This window comes from Monopterus albus, unplaced genomic scaffold, assembly GCF_001952655.1.
Source record: "Monopterus albus unplaced genomic scaffold, M_albus_1.0 scaffold6113.1, whole genome shotgun sequence".
NCBI classification, from domain to species: Eukaryota; Metazoa; Chordata; class Actinopteri; order Synbranchiformes; family Synbranchidae; genus Monopterus; species Monopterus albus.
In genome coordinates, this window is record NW_018133972.1 from 1 (window position 1) to 698 (window position 698).

General features: G+C 39.5%; 1 long non-coding RNA gene across 1 annotated transcript; it reads right to left on the bottom strand.

The window, feature by feature from the left end:
• On the bottom strand, positions 1–622 carry LOC109954314 (uncharacterized). The gene is made up of 3 exons (XR_002274081.1): positions 498–622; positions 143–262; positions 1–42 (listed from the first exon to the last, which is right to left on the bottom strand). It is a non-coding gene; the product is annotated as an uncharacterized LOC109954314 (long non-coding RNA).
• Between the last annotated feature and the right edge of the window lie 76 nt (positions 623–698).

Consider the following 698-nt stretch of genomic DNA (forward strand, 5'->3'; position numbering starts at 1 on the left):
TATTTTCAAGTTTTCTTTTAAGTGGTTCAGTGCTTTAACGGTCTGTTGGAGACAAAGTAAAACACTTCTATCACTTCTGGTCATTTTTTAAAGATGCACTGAAATCAAAAGTGGGGAAGTAAAAAAAGAATCATCTACTAACCGCTAATGTTATTTTGCCTAATATTTCCTCTGGAATGACGTCATCTAATGCACAATATACATATTTGTAGAATTTGTCTAATGAGGTAGACATAAGTTCCATACAAATCCAACAGTCCCCCTGAAACCAAGAGTCATATGTTAGTTTCCTCAGTTAAACTCACTTTCCAATAACATCTACACTTTGTGCTGGAATCTGTAGGGACTGACCATCAAGAAGTTTACAGTGATACTTTACATCTTACTCATAATGACAGATTCCATAATGTGCAACAGTTACAACTAAACACAGATCATTTTAAAATGTAAAGCATGAGCAAACACAAGACTGTGAGGACTGGGAGGGTTTGTCAGACCTCTCTGAAGAGAGCGCCGTAGAACTGAACAATGTAGGGACAGTCACTACTCCTCATCACCACGTCGAGATCCATCAGTAGCTGCTTCTGCTCCTTCTCATCCACAGTGGAGCGAATCCTCTGTGGGACAGTCAAGGCAACAATACATTTACATTTCTGACTTATTCACATGTCCTTGTGAGCGGCTGTGGCTCAGGAGGT